The 22,614-nt window shown below is 37.1% G+C and overlaps 1 protein-coding gene across 1 annotated transcript in view; it reads right to left on the bottom strand.

Moving 5' to 3' along the window:
* Window positions 1-22,614, bottom strand: part of FRYL (FRY like transcription coactivator) — a 916,813-nt gene that overhangs the window by 737,105 nt on the left and 157,094 nt on the right. Inside the window, exon 3 of the mRNA XM_053703981.1 lies at window positions 4,144-4,271. The gene's annotated coding sequence lies outside the window, so the exon portion shown is untranslated. The remainder of the gene's footprint in view (window positions 1-4,143; window positions 4,272-22,614) is intronic.

Below are 22,614 nucleotides of genomic sequence, written 5' to 3'. Positions count from 1 at the left end.
CCACGCTTACGCTGACAAGGGTTAATTTTGGCTAAAATGTTTTTGACAGAATTATCCATTACAGCCGTTAATTGTTGCATAGTAAGGAGTATTGGCGCGCTAGATGTACTAGGGGCCTCCTGAGTGGGCAAGACTCGTGTAGACGAAGGAGGGAATGATGCAGTACCATGCTTACTCCCCTCACTTGAGGAATCATCTTGGGCATCATTGTCATTATCACATAAATCACATTTATTTAAATGAATAGGAATTCTGGCTTCCCCACATTCAGAACACAGTCTATCTGGTAGTTCAGACATGTTAAACAGGCATAAACTTGATCAGAAAGTACAAAAAACGTTTTAAAATAAAACCGTTACTGTCACTTTAAATTTTAAACTGAACACACTTTATTACTGCAATTGCGAAAAAACATGAAGGAATTGTTCAAAATTCACCAAATTTTCACCACAGCGTCTTAAAGCCTTGAAAATATTGCACACCAATTTTGGAAGCTTTAACCCTTAAAATAACGGAACCGGAGCCGTTTTAAGCTTTAAACCCCTTTACAGTCCCTGGTATCTGCTTTGCTGAGACCCAACCAAACCCAAAGGGGAATACGATACCAAATGACGCCTTCAGAAGTCTTTTATAAGTATCAGAGCTCCTCTCACATGCGACTGCATGCCATGCCTCTCAAAAACAAGTGCGCAACACCGGCGCGAAAATGAGACTCTGCCTATGCTTTGGGAAAGCCCCTAAAGAATAAGGTGTCTAAAACAGTGCCTGCCGATATTATTATATCAAAATACCCAGATAAAATGATTCCTCAAGGCTAAATATGTGTTAATAATCAATCGATTTAGCCCAGAAAAAGTCTACAGTTTAAATAAGCCCTTGTGAAGCCCTTATTTACAATCGTAATAAACATGGCTTACCGGATCCCATAGGGAAAATGACAGCTTCCAGCATTACATCGTCTTGTTAGAATGTGTCATACCTCAAGCAGCAAGGGACTGCAAACTGTTCCCCCAACTGAAGTTAATTGCTCTCAACAGTCCTGTGTGGAACAGCCATGGATTTTAGTTACGGTTGCTAAAATCATTTTCCTCATACAAACAGAATTCTTCATCTCTTTTCTGTTTCTGAGTAAATAGTACGTACCAGCACTATTTGAAAATAACAAACTCTTGATTGAATAATGAAAAACTACAGTTAAACACTAAAAAACTCTAAGCCATCTCCGTGGAGATGTTGCCTGTACAACGGCAAAGAGAATGACTGGGGTAGGCGGAGCCTAGGAGGGATCATGTGACCAGCTTTGCTGGGCTCTTTGCCATTTCCTGTTGGGGAAGAGAATATCCCACAAGTAAGGATGACGCCGTGGACCGGACACACCTATGTTGGAGAAATAACAATAATTAAATTTGACATAAAAAGTACAAAGCAACGTTTTTATGCACAGTCACTATAAGAATTCTCACAGCTCTGCTGAGAGAAGTTACCTCCCTTCAAAGAAGTTTGAAGACCCCTGAGATCTGTCAGAGATGAACCGGATCATGCAGGAAAAATAAAAGTGACTGACTGGAATTTTTTGATGCGTAGTAAAGAGCGCCAAAAACGGCCCCTCCCTCTCTCACACAGCAGTGAAGAGAAACGAAACTGTCACAATTACAAGCAAAAAACTGCCAAGTGGAAAATAATGCCCAAATATCTATTCACACAGTACCTCAGCAATGTAAACGATTCTACATTCCAGCAAAAACGTTTAGCATGATAAATAGTTATTAAAAGTATTAGTGACCTTTAGCAGAGTAGTTCCGGTGAAATACCATCCCCAGAATACTGAAGTGTATACATACATGTCATTTTAACGGTATGGCAGGATTTTCTCATCAATTCCATTCAGAAAATAAAAACTGCTACATACCTCAATGCAGATTCATCTGCCCGCTGTCCCCTGATCTGAAGCCTTTACCTCCCTCAGATGGCCGAGAACAGCAATATGATCTTAACTACTCCGGTTAAAATCATAGTAAAAAACTCTGGCAGATTCTTCCTCAAACTCTGCCAGAGAAGTAATAACACGCTCCGGTGCTATTGTAAAATAACAAACTTTTGATTGAAGTCATAAAAACTAAGTATAATCACCATAGTCCTCTCACACATCCTATCTAGTCGTTGGGTGCAAGAGAATGACTGGGACTGACGTAGAGGGGAGGAGCTATATGCAGCTCTGCTGGGTGAATCCTCTTGCATTTCCTGTTGGGGAGGAGTTATATCCCAGAAGTAATGATGACCCGTGGACTGATCACACATAACAGAAGAAATATGCTTTAAGAGAAATACTATGCATAATTCCACCTCTTAATACAGATTGTCTTATTTACCCATGGCACAATTTTAATGCCATGCTTTATTGAGCACAGTTATTGTGATTAAATTATTTGGGACCCATTATCTTTAATTTTGTTGCAGTTTCTCTCACTTATTTCATTGTTGCATACTTAATATGTAATATTTCACTGTCACTTTATCTGACAACTGTGCCCTTGGCATTTTTCACTGTAGGACAGTTCTGTATTCTGACTGTCTACCAGAAAATATTAGAGGGCAAGTCATGGAGAATCCCTTGCATATAATGCTGAGTACCCTCACAGGTACATGTACATCTACCACAGGTTGACAAACAAGGGTATGTATGTTAGAAATATATAACTATAGTTTATTAGTTGGAAGGGGGGGGGGAGTTACTTGTCCACTCAATGATAAAGACTGCAATTTCTTTCTTGTGTTTTCATACCAGCAATTAAACTTTTTACTTTTCTGAAACTTGTTTCCGAATCTCGTTCTAATGAGAACAGTAAACTCATCTTTTTTTGTAAAACTAAAGGGTGTTTCTAAGCACAAAAGGTAGGAGCATGGGGTGTGCTTAGTAAACTAGCAGAAAGGTTAGGAGTTTTCCTATATAATGTTTTGCTGCCCAGTGCAGTTACGGTACATTTATAGCATGAGATAAGGACTTAGATCTCCAAACATACAAGACCAAGCTGTTGTTTTAGTGATTTAGTGATAGAGATAAATAAGGAAGCAGGTAATAATGAATCTTTATAAGCACAGCACACATACATGAGCACTTTGTGTGCAGCAGTGTAATACAAAAAAAATATAAGCACTGCTATTGTTCCTTCATGGAAATATCAAAGCCAGTTAGTCATTTATGACACATTCCCTAGAAGAGAGACAGTCTCAAACAGAGTCTGTGCTGAAATTGTGTTAACTTTCCACTATAACACCACTTTTTAAAAATAAAAGTATTAAAAACTATTAAAAAAATAAGCATGCCTGCTATGTGCTGTACAATTCATACAGGTTTATTTGGGACCTCTATATTGTAATCATGTTTGATAAAGGAAAACATAATACTATTACTTTTTCTAGCTTTTCTGTATAACACCCCTGAAAATTGCTCTCGTTTTACTCCCTCTAGAGTCTAGAGAGGCTGGAGCTCAAGTGTTGACTTTTCTCTTGTATTAGCAAGCAAAGCTCCAGAGTCCTCTTCAGCCATATATTATCAGAGTTGTAATGATACTAGGTGCTTTAGGAACAGATATGTTTAGGATAGAAACTAGCAATAACTAACAGAAGGCTGCTTTTCAGCACCTATGCACTGGAGCCTATGATTAATAGGCATGTGTGACATAAATCTAATATGTATGTTCATACACACACACACACACACACACACACACACACACATATATATATATTATTATTTTTTTTTTTTTTAAACAAAGCTGCAAAATGATTTTCATATGTAAAGTTTTTTGCAGCTTACAATTTGTGTTTAATGTCCCTAAAACGACTTCTGTGCCGAGTATGATATATTGTTTCTTCCCCTTTCATTCCAGAAAAATAAAAGCAAAAAACTCTGAACCGACAGTGGAACCATAAAATGTATGACAAAAATATTTAGGAAATAATCTCACATGATGTTTACCATGTATGCTATACAACGCAATTACAAACACACAAAAAAAAACACTGAAACTGATGTTTTAAGACAATGAGGTTTTCTTTTTCTTTAAAAAAAATAGCTTTAACAATGGGTGTAAAATGGCTCAGTAGTGAAAGGGTTAAATAGAATGTGAGCTGTCTACTTACATTGTCAGATGATGGCTTTGGTGATAACCTGGCGTTCAGTGCATCTGTCTTATTGTTCGAAAGCTTCAGCAGATCACAAAAGTAGAAAGTCAAACTTGAAACCATCAGACGTTAATGAGAGGTTCCAGCTAGAAGAAACAAAATACCCATGTACTTCAGTTAGTCAGAAAAAGGATATATCCTCATTACAATAAATAATTACAAGAGCAGCTAAACAATGCACGCAGTGTGCGTAGCCCTGAAATAGCTATTTCTAGAGAAGCCCTTCCAGAAAAAAATAACTTGTATGAACAATTAATTATCAAGAAAGTTTATTTCCAACTAAACAAACAGAGACCTTCACTGAAACAAATGTTATGTTGGTCAATGTAAATCTAATTTACACACTATTAAAGGGACAGTAAGCTGCTGGGCACAACTGCTTGCAATAGTTACTACACACCATGCTATTGTTTCTCCTCTTGTACCTGCCACTTTCTTCAAAGCATTCTTTTATTTTAACCCTTTACAAGTGCTGGTTAGTGAAACTCTGCATCTTCACACTGGGCGCTGCCATATTGGAGTTTAAGCATTAAAGCACACTGTGTAGTTACAGATCTGTTACAGTGCCGTCTTCTTAAAGGGACATGAAACCCAACATTTTCCTTTTGTGATTCAGATATTGCGTGCAATTTTAAACAACTTTCTAATGTACTTCATTTTCTTTATTCACTTGGTATCTTTTGTTGAAAAGCAGGGACCTATGCTTAGGGGCCTGCCCATTTCTGGAACACTATATGGCAGAAGTTTTGCAAGAATGTTAACCATTTGCATTTTTTTATTTTTAAATCTCAATTAAAAAGGTTGGATTTCAGAATAAGTTTGTAATTTAGAATTCCGGATTTGGGAATTTGTACCTGTATATGCTTTATAAACAGGTGCACATATGCTTTGCACACAGTAAAAAGCTACCACTAAACAGTGCTGTTAAATGTTTCTGTTCAAAATGTAAATACATAAATTCATTCTATTCAAAACAGCAGTTTCAGAGATCCATAGAAAACAACTTTATTTACAAGTCTCTTAAAGGTCAACTACTCCCCCTTCAGGCAGCATGAGATATGAACACACAAATGTATTCTAACTCCTGTTAACTGCAACATGAATGTAGCACATGACATATCTATGACAATATTTTAGTGTGTTCACTCACTCCTTTAGTAAACTCAATGACTGCAGCTGCATTTTAATGTTTTAGTGGCTTATTTATCCAAACAAAACAGAACTGCAAAATATCAGTGAAAATGAATAAAGATATTCAAGGGATAGAGAGGTCAAAATTGAAAAGTACATGAGTGCATTTAGTTTAAATAGCATCATTTTACAATATACTTTTATTAGCAAAAAAGCATCTTAGTAAAATTAGTTTTTCCAGCACCCTGTGAAGGTCCAATGCACCAACAGTCAAATACAATATGTTCTCAGAGAGTCGGCAGTGGCTTGTATGACACAAATTCAAGGGACAGGTTTAAAAAGATAGCTAATCCCTTTATTACCCATTCCCTAGTTTTGCATGGCCAACACAGGTATATTAATATATTTTTTCCCTCTGTGATTACCTTGTATCTAAGCCTCTGCAGACTGCACCCTGAGCTAAGTTCTTTTGAAAGACTTGTATTTTAGAGAATCAATAATGACTTATAAATAACTCCACGGGAGTGAGAACAGTTATCTACACAGCACACTAGAACTAGCGTTGTCTAGCTGTAAAAAAAACTGTCAAAATGCAGAGATAAGAAGCAGCCTTCAAAAGTTTAGAAATCAAATTGATCCTACCTAGGTTTAGCTTTCAAAAAAGAATACCAAATGAACAAAGCAAAATGATGATAAAAGTAAATTGGAAGGTTGTTTTAAATTGCATGCTTCATAAAAGTTTTATTTTGACTTAAAGGGACATGAAACCCAAAAAAAATGTCTTTCATGATTCAGATAGATAATACAATTTTATACAACTTTTTAATTTACTTCTATTATATAATTTGTTTCATTCTCTTGGTATCATTTGTTGAAGGAGCAGCAATGCACTACTGGTTTCTAACTGAACACATGGGTATGACAATCGGTGTGTGTGTATGAATGTATGCACAGTATGTATGTATGTATATACAGCCAACAATCAGCAGCTAGAACCTAGTTTTATTTGCTGCTACTGAGCTTACCTAGATAAACCTTTCAGCAAAGGATAATAAGAGATGGAAGCAAATTAAATAATAGAAGTAAATTGGAAAGTTGTTTAAAATTGTATTCTCTATCTAAATCATGAAATAAACATTTTGGGTTTCATGTCCCTTTAACTGTCCCTTTCAGTATTCACTACACACCACCAACAGCTCTCTAAGCAGGCATGGTGTTTGAATCCTGATGCTATACTAGCATATGTGTGTATGCCGTTGGAACAGTAATAACTTCTACTAGAAGAATTTTGCTAACAAAACTATATTGCTTCTATTTAAAAAACAGAATTTATGCTTACCTTATACATTTCTCTCTCTTGTGATGTATCAAGTCCACGGATTCATCCATACTTGTGGGATATTCTCCTTCTCTACAGGAAGTGGCAGAGCTGTCCATATAGCTCCTCCCTTAGCTCCAGCCCCCAGTCATTCGACCGAAGGCTAGGAAGAAAAATGAGAAACTATAGGGTGCAGTGGTGACTGAAGTTTTTAAAATAAAAATATACTACCTGTCTTAAATAGACAGGGCGGGCCGTGGACTCGATACAACACAAGAGAAAGAAATTTATCAGGTAAGCATAAATTCTGTTTTCTCTTGTAAGATGTATCGAGTCCACGGATTCATCCATACTTGTGGGATACCAATACCAAAGCTTTAGGACACGGATGAAGGGAGGGACAAGACAGGTTCCTTAAACGGAAGGCACCACTGCTTGTAGAACCTTTCTCCCAAAAATAGCCTTCGAAGAAGCAAAAGAATCGAATTTGTAAAATTTGGAAAAAGTATGAAGCGAAGACCAAGTCGCCGCCTTACAAATCTGTTCAACAGAAGCCTCATTTTTAAAAGCCCATGTGGAAGCCACTGCTCTAGTAGAATGAGCAGTAATTCTTTCAGGAGGCTGCTGGCCAGCAGTCTCATAAGCCATACGGATGATGCTTTGCAGCCAAAAAGAAAGAGGTAGCCGTAGCCTTTTGACCTCTCCGCTTACCAGAATAGACAACAAACAATGAAGATGTTTGACGGAAATCTTTGGTTGCTTGTAAGCAGAACTTTAAAGCACGAACCTCCACACTCCTCTTTCCCTTCCTAGCAGTTAAGCAGGCAGAGAGAATGACTGGGGGTGGAGCTAAGGGAGGAGCTATATAGACAGCTCTGCTGTGGGTGCTCTCTCTGCCACTTCCTGTAGGGAAGGAGAATATCCCACAAGTATGGATGAATCCGTGGACTCGATACATCTTACAAGAGAAATTAAATACATTTATGCACATTTAAATTCTGACCTTTCTTTTGCTTAAAGGGACATAAAACAATTATTTTCTTTCATGATTCAGATAGAAAATACAATTTTACACAACTTTCCAATTTACTTCTGTTATCAAATTTTCTTTGTTTTCTTGTTATTCTTTGTTGAAATGCTGGGATGTAAGCTCATGAGTGTGCATGTGTCTACAGCACTATTTAATAACTGACAAATATGCAATACAAAAGACAATGCAATAGCACTTTTTAATAAAAAAAAAAATTAAATGAGCAATATATTTTCTATAATATTTTCAAAGTTAATCCAATTTCCCTCCACTTGTATCATGTGACATCTACCAGCAAATTACAAAATGCATATATGTATATACTGTGCACTTTTACAAATGCTCAGTGGTAACTGGAGCCTCAGAAAGTGTGTACATATAAAAACAATGGGCACATTTTAATAATGGAAGCCTATTGGAATTTGCTTCCCATATTGCATGCTTTAGCTGAATCAGAAAATTTTAATTTTGACTTCCGCACACTTGCACTGAAAGGCACCAATAAATTAACAGCTTGTATGGAGAAGGTACTAGTCTGCTGAATGTTTGTCTGCAGACAGTAGCCATATACTGTTGTGATGGGTATATAAAAACACACTGCTTCAAAGTAGACATTTTAAAATCACTTATAATAATAATGAAGAAAAATGTATTCTAAATTGTTTTCCAGTTAAACATTCAGTACAGCTGATTTTAAAAAAAACACACATAGTCGTATTTCCTATTCCTTCCATAAAAAAGTAACCTTCAGTTACTCTCAAATACACTGAGTGCAAATAAACCAATGTTTTGTGTTTGTTTTTCTGTTTCTGTACAGAAGACACTTTACTGTCACTTTACTGGAGCAGTAATCATAGGAAAGCATTGTGTTGGGCTGTGAGGTTGCAGATCACTTTGTCTTGACAGAAGTGCACAAACTTTTGTGGTGTGTTAGTGTGATATAATTGTGTGGTGTGCAAATCACATGAAAAACAGCTTGCACAAAAAAAAAAAATCTTAATTTAAAGGACAATTAGAATAGAAAAAGTGCATGCGCTAATTTGTTAGCACTAGTGACCTTGTTACTCTGATTTAGAACAGGACCAGCAGTTCTCAGTGGCTCCCAAGCAGTACTTTTAACTATGTGCTTACCCTCTTTACTAAAGTTAAAACACAGAGTTGCAGGGTCACTAGTTTCTCCAAGATGTCAAATTTGCCACTTTCCCTCAGTCAACACGGCTGCGGGGAAGACTTTGCAGAAACCCAAGATTCTTCCAATTCTGAAATGACAAAATACCACCTACATCTTCCATCCAGATTACCAGGTTATTTATATATATATATATTATATATATATGCAAATAGAGAAAAAGGCACTCACTGAAAAATTATATAAAACAGAGCAGCTCTGTAATTTTTCTTTGCTGTATCATGCATTTGACAAAGGGGACGTAACATTCCCGAAACGTTATGCTTTTTATGTGACTTATTAAATGTTAAGTTTTATATAATTTGCCTTTTTGGATATTTTTTGTAAGTGCACCCTGGAGGCTGTTATTGTTTTATGGAGTGCCTATTCTACTGACTGCAATATATATATATATATATATATATATATATATATATATATATTTATATATATATATATATATATATATATATATATATATACACACATATATATATACATATATACACACATACACACTGTAGTATATAGATAGTGCAGGTTTATTCAATATATATATATATATATATATATATATATATATATATACACACATATACACACACACACACACACACACTAGGGCTGCACAATTAATCGCATATGCGATTTAAAACCGCAATTAATCGCCGCGATTTTAAAACCACGAGAGTCGCGATTTTTTCCTAAATAAAATACCGGTAATCATCAGAAGTGGCTGTAATATTGATTTGTTAGTGATTTCTTGCAAACCAGCTCCATCTAGTGGTTGCTTTTAGCACACATTTGTAAAATGGCTGTTTTACTTTCACTTTCTGTTCTCATAAGCAGCCGATCAATCTAGAAATCTAAAAGCAGAGCCCATGCAGGAATGAACAGGAGAGAAAGCCACTTACTTATATTTCCACCTAGGGACGTCTGTAGTCTGAAACTCAGGGTATGTAAACATTATGGAACCTCTCACACAATCTCCTGCTCCTCTGGCTCAAATACATAGCAGATGCAGTTAACCCCACGGCTCCCAAAAAAGGCTAAAACTGCAGTCCCCTCTGCTGCTGGGTTAACTTAACTGCATCTACAATGTTTTTTTATTTATATATATATCTGTGTGCAACTGTGTATGTGATTGTATATTATATATATGTGTGTGTGTGTGTGTGTGTGTATATATGTATATATATATATATATATATATATATATATATATATATATATAAATTGTGTGTGTATGTGGCTTATACTGCTTCATTTGTTAATCATATGACTGTCCAAGAAAACATGACAATGTTGTGTGTCATAAGACCTAACAACTGGCTTATGGCTACTATTTAATCACATCACAGGCAGCAAATTTAATTTTAACTATTTTGTGGTTATTGGACATTGAGAAACATGTACATTAAAATTCTGTAGTGTTAAATAAACTTTAGAATCAAAATGAAGGTGTTATAGTCATTTATAAGAAAATCGCGATTAAATCGCAATATCGATTTTTTTTTTTTTTTGCCCATATTGCCCAGCCCTAATACACACACATAGCCTTACTATTTAGATGCTTCAAATATCTGATAATCATAGAACTGTAAAGTGCTGTTCTTCATTAAATCCAATTAAGAAAGAGGCATAAGGAACTCGCAGGAAATTACCCGAATTAACTTGTAAGACATTGTCAGTTACATAGTAGATGAGGTTGAAAAAAGACCGAAGTCCATAGAGTTCAACCTATACAAATCTAAAATATATACAAAAAAGCTCCAGTTAAGCTTAAATAATCCCACTAAAAGGTGACCCATTTAATACTAGCAATCATATCCATGAATTAATTAGTTAATAGTTAAATGTTGCCTGAGTGTAATGTTTGGTAATGTGTTGCAGAGAGAGAATACCACTAAAACACAGTGCATGGAATTAATATAAAAATAATCAAATATATACATAAGTATAGTACACTGTTTATGTTTAGTATTTCTATCTAAAAACAAAAAAACAACCCTTGTTTTGACGTGGGAAGCTAGGTATTAGTTAACATGTTCGCTCACTGCATATGTACACTTATCCAGTGATCTATGTTCAGTATCTCCCAAGTGGTACAATCACACTGTTTGTTTTCTTTTTAAACTGAAATAAAGCAGTAAGAAATAAATTAAATTGAATTGTAAAATTAATGCTCATGGACATTTTCTCTTACATGCTTAGTTGAAATTTAGCTATTTCCCACTAGAGCATATTGAGGTATGCTCAGGACTGAGCACATCTTGAGCAGTATATAACAAACACATTGTTGCACTCAGAGCTGCAACCTCTAAACATGTTTGACCTGTGCAATTTTTGGACAAGTAACTAAAATGTGTGCAGCCATGTTATAAAGATAACACCACACATACACAAACATTCCCACATGTTCTCCCACAAAACACTCTCAACCACACTCTCATAACACACACATTCACGAAACACACGGTCACGCACACATTGAGGTATTGCGCAGACACTCACACAGGAGAGAACTCTGACACAAAAAAACCTTACCTCACACAGACTAAACACATAAACAAAACACACACAACATGCTCTCACGAAAAACAAACTGTCACACACCCATTCCCTCACACAAAACACTAACATGCAAATATCATTCAAATAATAATGACAAAATGATAAGTGCATGTATAAAAGTTAAACAATAAAACAGGTTAAATCACTATTAAACAATTACTCCATTGCTCTATATAATTATAGTCAGCACTCTATAATATTTTATTAATTTAATACTGTGACCTTCTGGGGTATTACACAGACACACACAGAAGAAAACTCTCGAAACACACACTCGACACACTCTCACAAGACATATTCTGTCGCACACAGTCTTAAACAAAAACACACATTCCCCTCACACAAAACACTTTCCTCCTGCTCTCAGCCTGGACCGCGGCATTAAAAAAAAAAAATATTTAAAGAAAAAAGTACATTCTTCTTGGCCTATGCACATCTCTTAAACAGAAATCAAAAAGCAACCACACACATAAAAATCAATGCAATTTATTGTGCAGCAAACAGAAAACAGCCCTTAATCATCCTATACGAACACTGTGCCACACCCACTATTTAAACTGTACATAGCCACACCCCTCTGACAGAGACTGCGGTTCTGAACAAGTGACTTTCTTTTTGTCCTGCACATAAATTAGATTTTTTTTCCAGCTTGAACAGGATCTGTTAAAACTCTGGGAATATTCATGATAATGAGATTGGTAATTTGTCTCTCACAAAGTTGGAGTTTAGAAATAATAATTTATGCAACAGTGTTACCATAGAAGTGTTGACACATTTATATACCTAGTGAACTGCTTGTAATAGACCCTACTATAAAGAAGAATATGCACAGAAACTGATCTAAAATCCAGTATAAAACCTTTAAAAAACTTACCTAGAAGCTTCCAGTTTAGCACTGTTGATGAGGTTAGGCTGGGATGCCCATTGAAAAGGGATAAGAAAGAAGAGCAGACCCCCTCCCCTGTATATGGAAATACCCATTACACAAAGAGAAGCAAGCAGGAGTCTGTAGACTTGGGTCTACATCTGATACGTTGGGGCTTGGTTAGGAGTCTGAAAAATCAGTACAATGTTATTAAAAAAATAAGCAAAACTATACGTTACAAACACACTCCCAGATGGGTTATATAAATGGATCATCTACAAAACATTTATGCAAAGAAAATCTATTGTACAGTGTTTCTTTAAGAAAGGATGTTATTTCTGGTAAAGGCAGAATGAAAAAGATGTGAATTTTTTTCTAAGGATGACAAAGAAGCATTATATACATTGAGTAAAAACAAACAAAATCAGCTGATAAAGGCGGAGCTACCATCATCTTAGATAAAGAACACTATGTTTCAGAAATAAAGCAACAGGTATCTGATGTTACAGTATAAAACCTTTTTGAGTTCTAATCTCATTTGTTGAGGGATGAGTAACTAAATTCCATTAAATAGAAAGCAAAAAACATAATTTATGTAAGAACTTACTTGATAAATTCATTTCTTTCATATTGGCAAGAGTCCATGAGCTAGTGACGTATGGGATATACAATTCTACCAGGAGGGGCAAAGTTTCCCAAACCTCAAAATGCCTATAAATACACCCCTCACCACACCCACAATTCAGTTTAACTAATAGCCAAGAAGTGGGGTGAAAAAATAAAAAGTAAAAAAGCATACAAAAGAGGAACTGGAAAAATTATTGTGCTTTTATACAAAAATCATAACCACCATAAAAAGGGTGGGCCTCATGGACTCTTGCCAATGTGAAAGAAATTAATTTATAAGGCACGTTCTTAAATAAATTATGTTTTCTTTCATGTAATTGGAAAGAGTCCATGAGCTAGTGACTTATGGGATAGAAATACCCAAGATGTGAAAGTCCACAGAAGAGTCACTAGAAAGGGAGGGATAAAATAAGAACAGCTATTTCCACTGAGATAGCTTTTCCTTGAAAACACTTAAATCAAGAGCAGGCGAATCAAACTGAAACTGCTGCCTGAAGAACTTTTTCTACCAAAGACTGCTTCAGAAGAAGCAAATATATCAAAATGGTAGAAAAACAATAAAAGTATGCAAAGAAGACCAAAATACTGATTTGCAAATTTGATCAACCTAAGCTTCATTCTGAAAAAGCCCAAGAAATAGCGACTGAACTTACTAGAATGAGCTGTAAAACTTGGAGGCGGAGCCTGCCCAGCTTTGAAATAAGCCTTGAAAAACAAAAGCTTTAATCAGGAAGCCAAAAAAATGGCAGAGGCTTCCTAACCATTTCTGGAACCAGAAAAACAGCAGATAGACTAGAAGTCTTCTGAAATCCTAGTAACCTCGATATAGACTCAAAGCTCTTAGCACATCAAAAGGATGTAAAGAACTCTCAAAGAATTCTTTAGGATTAGGACACAAAGAATGAACAACAATTTCTCTACTAATGTTGTTCAAATTCACAACCTTAGAAAAAAAAGAAGTCCACAAAACAACTTATCTAGATGAAAAAAAATCAGATAAGCAAACACACAAGAGAGAGCTGATAAATCAGAAACTCTTGTAGCAGAAGAGATAGTCAAAAGAAACAACACTTTCCAAGAAATTAGATAATCTTCAAACCAAATAAGACTCCACAAAGGAAAAATCAAAAAATGAACAGGCTTGATACCAACCAAAGCCTGAAAAAAACAGTTAATATCAGGAAGTTTAAACAACCTTTCTAGAAAATAAAACAGAAAGAAGAGAGATTTGTCACTTAAAAAATTTGCAGACAAACATCCAAACCATCCTAAAAAACTGTAAAATCCTAGGAATATGAAAAGAATGCCAAGAGAATAATGAGAAGAACACTATAAAATATAGCTTTTCTAAACCTGATAATACATGTTCCTTGAAACAGACTTATAAGTCTGCAACATAGCGATAAAAACGAAGTCAGAGAAACCTCTATGACTAAACACTAATTGATTTCCATACCCCAAAATTAGTAAGTTGAGATCCTGATGGAAAAATAGCTACTAGAACAAGAGGGCTGGCCAAAGAGAAAACGGCCAAGGATGGCAACTTGGACATCTGAACAAGATCCACATACCAAACCTGTGAGGCCATGCTGATGCTATCAGAAACCCATGACACTGTTCCAAAATGACCTTGGAAATCACCTTTGGAAGAAAAAAACAGAAGCGGAAGGATGTAGTCAGGTTGCAAAACCAAGACACTGCTAATGCATCCACCATCTCCACCTGAGGATCCCTGGACCTGAAAAGGTACCTGGGAAATTGAGAAAACACATCTATATAGAGACACCACTCTCCCGGATGTAAAGACTGACGGCTGAGATAATCCACCTCCCAAATGTCTAAAAATAGATAGGAGATGGATTCCATCTAAGAACGTATTCAAGATACTTCTTAATTGCTAAGGAACTACAAATCCCTATTGTGTATTGACATATGAAGTTCTCTCCTAAAAGAGGACAAACCTGAAAGAGCTCTGAAAAAATAGCACAGAGTTCCAAAATATTGATTGGAAACCTCGCCTCTTGAAGTTTCCACAGCCCTTGTGCTGTCAAAAGACCCTCAGACAGCTCCCCAACCTGTAAAACTTGCATCCATTAAGAATACAGCCCAGGAAGGATGAACAAAAGGAGGCCCCCTGAATAAAATGATGATAGACTAATCATCAAAACATTGAGAATAGAGTGTTAGGATTTTAAAAATATCAACTGTGATATCTAAAATCAATCCCTGTATCATTGATTCAGTATGCAAAGCAAAAAGAGATCTCAGATGAAAAACGAGCAAAGGGAACAATGCCTGATGCTGCTGATATGAGACCTAAAATTCCAATCACATAGCCACTGAAAGGAATGTTCTAGACTGTAAGTTTAGACAGGCTGACGCCACTTACAATTGACTTTTGTCTGATAAAGACAAAGGCATAAACACACAAAATCCATCTAGAAACCCAAAAAGAAGTGACCCTTGTCTGAGGAATCACGAAACTCTTAGGTAAATTAAATCCTCTAACCATGTCTTGAAGAAACAAAACTTAGTTGATTCATGAGGTATACCACAAAAAGAAAAGTCCATATATTTGAATACTTTTCTTTCATATATATGTATTGGGTACTTGTAAAGTGCGTCTAAATACCCGCAAGGGAGTTAAGACGCTGCTCATATAATCGACCTCGGAAGGATGAAAGGCTGAATGGACCTCGTCGGAAATCGAACCTGCAACCCTCAGGTTGCTACAGAGTTCAGCCACAGAGTATTAGCATGTTGAGCTATCTGTCCGGCTTTAATAAAAGAAAAGTTTAAGCTAATACCAAAATACCATCCAAATAGGGAAGACAATACCCTACTGTCTGAAGACAGAAGAAGGGCACTAAGAACCTTTGAAAAGATTCATAAAGCTGTCACTAAACCAAATGAAAAAAGCGACAAATTGGTAAAGCTTAAAAATAAAATTTCAGAAACCACAAGTGGTCTGAATGAAATAAAATATTGAAAAATGGAGTGGACATGAAATGACTTTAACAAAAAGGCATAATAGTCCGTATAATCGTCAACTTAAAAGTTAAGACTCCAACAAAACAATATAAAAGTCTTCAGATTCAAGAATGGACTGAATAAACCTTTCTTCTTAGGGACAAAGAATAGAATTGAATAGAAACCCAAAACCTGTTCCTGCAAAAAGAACTGGCATAATCACTCCTGAAAAAAATTCACAGAGTGTACTAAGAAAGAAATATTCTTCCCATAGAAGGTCTCATTCTAAAAATCTATTCAAACCCTAAGAATAATATAGAATTTGGACTGAGTTCATCCAAAAACAATTTAATCTGCCCCCCCACACACACACCAGACAGACTGGTTAGAGAACGGCACCTTCATGCAGTCTAATAACTAGTAATTTATATAGCGTTTTTCTCCCAGGAGGATACAAATAAAAACACTTTCTCAGTGCTTACACTCTGAGTTAACCAAATTAGCTGCTGATAAAAACAGTAGTTATTATTACCCAAATAAATGGTACACAATAAATTGACCTCTCAGGCCAAAGGGCTGTATTAACCCTGCCGGGAAATGAATCTATGACCCTTAGATCTAGAACAAGCATTTGTAGACAGGACATTCACCAACTGATCTACATCACCGGACTAAAAGTAGGGCAAAAAAAAAAAACACTAAACCTCCAGAAATAGTGGAGATTATAGAAATCAAACAAATTATTATACTAACAAGATAGAGATAATAAAATATATTTGAAATTATAATAATAAATATAGTAAACATAATTAAATGAATACATCTAAAGTAAATAAACAAAGTTAAATACTTAAGATTTAAACAGTGCTTGACGAATATGTTAAAAAATTAGGAGCCAATAAGAATATTTAGGAGCCAGGCATATTTTTTAGGAGCCAGAGAGTATAGATATATGGAGAATAACCCAAAATGTTAGGAGCCAGGGGTAATATTCTAGGAGCCAGTGGCTCCCAGGCTCCTGGGTTTGTTGAGACCTGCTTAAGAATCTGAAACTGCTTATGCTAACTGTTTAACAATGATTGAGAGAACAGTAATGGCAATGCACATATAAAGCTGAGCTAAAAATATAAACAGTACATGAATATGCTCTACTAAGGTTATATTAAAATTCTAAAGAATCCTTAAAACAAGAACGAATTTCCATAGAAATAGTAGTACAGTCAGTCCCAAGAGGGAATCAGAATAACCATTCTATAGAATATAATACAGATAGTATATTGAATAGAAAAAACCTCAAAAGCAAAAATGTTAAAATCCAGATTTGAAAAGGACTATTAACATAGTTAATAGGAGGACTAGACTCCTAAAAGCTATAAATAGAAAAAAATCCTTAAAGAATGTTCAAATGAAAAATAAGGAGACTTTTAACAAACTGATACAGGATCCTTTCAGCCAAAGAAACCTTCATCAGTAGAATAAACAAATATGTTGTCGGTCCGAACAAAATTAATTAAATCTTAATTTTGAAAAGACCTGGTAAGTTTACTTAAAGGCATAATAGCAGTCATAACCTTTTATGATATAAGCAACATGTGATGTTTGCAGATGAAATCAAGTACATGAACTGAATATGTGAAAAACAGTAAATGTTACTGTACATGTAGAAACTTTGCTAGCATAAAACAAGATAAATAAATGCCACATAATTGAGCTGAAGAAATAACAACAGCTTAAAAATGAAAAGAACACACTTAGCTTTGTAGAATTTGTGTTCCAGGGCATCATAGTTTCTACAGTAACATCAGAGTCAGGATCAGAATGAAACATCTCGCAAAATGTAACAGACAAAAGAAAAATAACATTAGGCAAAACATTCAATTTCCACAATGTAACCGTTTCAGTAGAGAAAAACAAAAGCAGGCATAATAGCTTTCAAAGTTCATGAAAACAGCGAGCAATAGAGGGAGAGGGGTAAAATAACTAAAATCTGGTGCCAAGAATGACGCATTATGCAAAAAGGTAAAAAAAAATTGCCACAAAACACCAGGAAATTACACAACTCGCGTCATAACAAACGCGATTTCGCGCCAAAACAACTAGCGTCAACAAAGACGCAGGAAATGACGAAATTTGCGTAAAAAATTACGCAATAAAAAAAACAGCATTTTGCGCCCTCATGAGCCTAGATTTGCCCGCGAAAAAATGAAAGTCAAATTGAAAAAGACTGAACCCCAGGTAAGAAAAAAGTTTAAATAAACTTTCCAAACATGATTCCTAAACTGAAACTGTTTAGACTGCAAGGGGAAATACACATAGACCTGACTCATGGCAAATATAAGTAAAATACATATATTTAAAACTTTATATTAATACATAAAGTGCCAAACCATAGCTGAGTGTCTTAAATAATGATACAAACTTACCTGAAAGACACCCATCCACATATAGCAGATAGCCAAACCAGTACTGAAAACTATCAGAGGTAATGGTATATAAGAGTATATCGTCGATCTGAAAAGGGAGGTAGGAGATTAATCCCTACAACCGATAACAGAGAATCCTTGAAAAGATTTCCCACGAGGAAACCATGAAATCAATAGGCAATACGCTCTTCACATCCCTCTGACAAACACTGTACTCTGAGAGGAATTGTGCTTCAGAATGCTTAGAAGCGCTTATCATAGAAGAAATCATAAAAATCAAGCACAAACTTACTTCACCACCTCCATAGGAGGCAACGTTTCTAAAACTGAATTGTGGCTGCGGTGAGGGGTGAATTTATAGGCATTTTGAGGTTTGGGAAACTTTGCCCCTCCTGGTAGGATTGTATATCCTATACGTGACTAGCTCATGGACTCTTGACAATTACATGAAGGAAATCAATATTTAGTTTTTGCATCAAGGTATAATAGATTGTTTCCAAATCTTTAAGATTATTAAATCATGCAGTCCCGATGTAATTGTATTTCAGATTTTTCAATGCATAAAAACTGTGTGGAATTTGAGAGATACCCTCGTTAGGACAGATGTTGGCTCATTAAAGAGAAATATTAATACAGAATTTTTTTTGTTGTTGTTTCCCCTGTCTAGGGTGTTCCCAATGTAATTTAATATGATTAAGGGTTAATTTTTTTGTTCATCCCAGTCTATCTATTAAAATGTACATGTGGGATTATCATGAGATGCAGGACACAGCAAAGAGGGTACAACACTATTTTATTGTAGAGCATGGGAATATACATCTGGTAAATTGATCTCACTTAGTAACTGCGACATAGACAATAATGGACCTAAGACCACGCCTCCATCCGGTGACGTCACTTCCCACTCTCATCACATCATCCCCCTTTTCAAAGGACAAAGCATACACTTTTTTTCTCATTTGAATACAACAAAAAACAAGGTATACAACAACTGTTTTGAATAGTATATAACAAATAACATGTTAAAGAAAATATCTGTATAAACAACATGAATTACATCCTGACTTGAACATCGGGGTAGACTACCCTAGTCCACAGTGACCATGGGATTATTCTGCCCATACTTCCGGTCACTGCTCTAACTAGTGCTAATCCCGATATCGGGCTGGAAGTTTCACCACTCTTCCACTTGATGTAACTCTACATGAACTGTCCTCTGATACAGAAGAAGGTGATTGAGAGTCTGTTGGAGGCAAAGACATATCCCCGCTGTGGTCTTGCTGAAGGGGAAGGCACCCCTCTTAAAACAGGGGATCCCACGGGTGGTGGTACTGAGGCATCCAGTTCCAAACTCTCAGGTACAGGCTGAAGATGTTTTCGATTTCTATGTGCGACTGTCCCTCCATCAGTAAGGACTACATAAGACCTTGGTTCTGGAGAGCGTCCAATTACCGTAGCAGGCGTCTTCCATTTCTTCTCATCATCCAGTTTAATTCTGACACTTTGCCCCGCATTCAGCTCCTGTAAGGGCCTCACAGAGTGTCTCCTGTCGTAGAAGAATCGATAAACCCTTTTTGCCTCTTCATCCCTCCTAAGAACTTTGTCACGAGGAATAGAGCTAGTTGGCTGGAAACACCCACAAAGGGTAAGGTGGTGCAAATCTGGCGTACTAGCATCAGCTGTGCTGGACTAAACCCCGTATATTGAATGGGAGTCGCCCTATAAGACAAGAGGGCCAGGTACGGCTCAGATTGCTTCAAAATGAACTTTGTAGTTTGAACTGCCCTTTCAGCCATTCCATTGGCCTGCGGGTAATGTGGACTTGACGTGGAAAGTACAAAATCATATTCTCCGCTGAAAGAACTGAACTCTGTGGAAGCAAACTGCATACCGTTATCACTCACCAACTCCATTGGTATGCCCCATCGGGCGAACAAACTCTTGAGACGAGTGATAACGGGTTGATTTGTGATTTCATTCAAGTGTGCAATCTCCAAATACCTGGAATAGTAGTCGATCACGACTAGGTACTTTTTCCCCGTGCAGCTCGCACAAATCCGCAGCTATTTTCTGCCACGGGCCTGCAGGCAGCGGAGTAGAAATCAAGGGCTCCCTTCTCTGAGTAGGCCAGTGTTCCTGGCAAAAGGCACATTTTGACACATGGCTTGCAATGTTGGAACTGATCCCAGGCCACTATACTACCATAGCTGCCCTTTCTCTGCACTTTGTAATGCCTAAGTGGCCATCATGAATCCTGTTTAACATCTCCTGCCGCATGCTAACAGGAATAACAATGCGGTCCTGGAACAGCACCAACCCATCCAGCTCCGTGAGCTGTGACCTTTTCTGACTGGTAAGAACTTAAAGATATCCAGGCTGCCCGACTCTCTGGCCAACCTTCTTTTATGTACTTTATAACTTCTTGAAGGTCTGTATCTAAATATGTCTCTTTTCTTATTTGTTCTAGCTTCCCTGAAGAAATGGATTTGGAGGCCAGAACCGAATCTACATACACCTTCACATCTGATTCCATTAAATATTCTTCAGCAGCAGCCAGCGGAAGCCTGGAAAGTATATCTGCTACAACCAGTTGTTTCCCCGGCACATGCACTGCCTGAACATTGAACCTGAGCAGCCTCATTAGAAGTCTCTGGCATCTTAGGGGTGTTCTGTCAATATCATAGGAGTTGATTAGAGGGACTAGCGGTTTATGGTAAGTCTCCAGACAAAATTTCTCTAAACCCACTAGGTAACGCTGAAAGCGCTCACAGGCCCAAACTGCAGCCAGACACTCTCTCAATTTGGGCGTATTTTGACTCAGCAGCCGTAAATGTGTACGGGAACATTTGGCGATGGGCTGTAGTTTGTTCTCATTCAACTGCAGGAGGGCGGCCCCTAACCCATAACTGCTTGCATCAGCACTAACCACAGTCTTTTTGGAAGGGTCGTAGAACCCCAACACTGGGGCAGACCCCAGCAGGGACTTAACCTGCATAAAAGATTCTTCCTGTGAAGGTCCCCAGACCCAGGCAACATCTTACTTTAGCAACTCTGTGAAAGGGTGTAGTATTGTTGATAAATCTGGAAGTAACCTGCCCAAATAATTTACAAGGCCCAATATTTGTCTCAGCTCATGTACATCAGAAGGACTTTTCATCTGTTCAATAACACAAATTCTCTCGGGGCCTGGCTTGATGCCATCTCCATTAATGATATGCCCAAAGTAACATAACTCAGCTTTCCTAAAATGGCATTTCTCTTTATTTAACTTCAGCCCGGACTCTCTAATAGTCTGCAGCACACAGCTCAAACGCTGATCATGTTCCTCCGGTGTAGACCCATACACCAGGATGTCGTCCATGACGACTGCCGTACCCATGTGGTCTCTTAGGAAAGAATTCATTTCTCTTTTCAGGAGCAGAGGATATCCCGAAAGGGAGTCTGCAGAAGCAAAACCAACCTACCGGTGTAATAAAGGTAGTCAGTTTGCGGCACTTTGGATCTAGAGGTATCTGCCAGAAGTCGCTAGAAGCATCCAATGTACAGAAGAACTTCGCCCCAGCCAATTTCGGAGCTATGTCTTCAAGTGTCGGCAGAACATATTTCTCTCTCTTCACTGCCTCATTCAGCCTTTTCAAGTCTACACAGATGCGTACTTTCGCGTTTTTCTTCGCAACAGGCACAATAGGGGCACACCAGTCAGTTGCTTTAACAACCTCTTCAATAACCCCCATATTCTTCATACGCAGAAGCTCCTTCTCCACTTGAGGCATGAGCTGGAACGGAATTCTACGGGGAGTGGTAATGCTGTAGGGGACTGCGTCACCTTTAAGTGATATACGGACTGGGTTGCACTTCAGTAGGCCCGATTCACCAAACATCTCTTCTGAGATCTCATTCACTCTGGCTACTAGGCCCAAACCACAGGCGGCTCTTCTGCTCAATAAGTTAACACACTGACCTCTAATCACATGCACCCACATGGTGAATTTCCTTTGCTTGTATTAGCAGCTAGCAAGAAATTTCCCCTAACAATCAATGCGGCCACCAGGACTATGGACTTTTGTTGTAACTTTCGCCAGCTGGGGCTGTCAAAGCAGTTTTATGAATGCTGCAAGAGACATCAACTTTGGCTCCCATTACAGTAAGAGTAACCCTCCAATCTTCTTCTGAACCCAGCCGTTCAACAACAGACACTACAAAGGACACTTCTAGACCCTCCTGGTTGCTATCCATCTGCATTTCCTTAATATATTCAGTTTTACACACCACTTCAAAATGGCCCATTCTGTTACATTTTCTACATCTTTTGTCTTTAGCAGG

The sequence above is a fragment of the Bombina bombina genome, chromosome 2, assembly GCF_027579735.1.
Source record: "Bombina bombina isolate aBomBom1 chromosome 2, aBomBom1.pri, whole genome shotgun sequence".
Lineage (NCBI taxonomy): Eukaryota > Metazoa > Chordata > Amphibia > Anura > Bombinatoridae > Bombina > Bombina bombina.
The sequence above is the reverse complement of the archived record's forward strand: the minus strand, read 5'-3'. Positions and strand labels throughout refer to the sequence as shown.